The sequence below is a fragment of the Saccostrea echinata genome, unplaced genomic scaffold (assembly GCF_033153115.1).
Source record: "Saccostrea echinata isolate AGI-Se365-2 ecotype Australia unplaced genomic scaffold, CSIRO_AGI_Sech_v1 ptg000033l, whole genome shotgun sequence".
In the NCBI taxonomy this organism is placed as follows: Eukaryota; Metazoa; Mollusca; class Bivalvia; order Ostreida; family Ostreidae; genus Saccostrea; species Saccostrea echinata.
Genome location: NW_026889782.1, coordinates 14149480 through 14150000, shown reverse-complemented (window position 1 = coordinate 14150000; position 521 = coordinate 14149480).

Here is a 521-nt window from a genome sequence, read left to right as displayed (position 1 = left end):
GTATATTTCCTAAAACCAGGGAAAATTGAGACAATAAAGTGTTTCACAGTATTTCGTAGGGAAGCGAAAAGTTCAAAGTAGAATTACATTATCATTTATAGACCACACCTTTTATCAAGAAATAAAACCGATATTACAGGTCATAGTTTTACCTCATACTGGCTGCTTGTGACTAAAAACATGAAATTTCACAGGATGAACCTACATCATCCTGTTACTGAATGGTCACTGAAAGGTCTAGAAAAGTCACTAAATGGCAAATCTCTGCCATTCAGTCACCTTTCAGTAGACTTTCAGTTTCCATTCATTTAACTGAATGGCAGAGTTTCATCCTGTGTTTGAAAGATGACATCAGACTTTATTTTCTTTATGTTGTTGAAAATTAATTCAAAATGATGGAAATCACTAGAATATTACATAGTTCTCCACCACTGGACCAGTGTAAACAAAGACTTTATGTTGAACCCCCAGAAAGCAAACTATAACATTTCCATAGTGCAATGACCTTTTAAAAAGCTTTA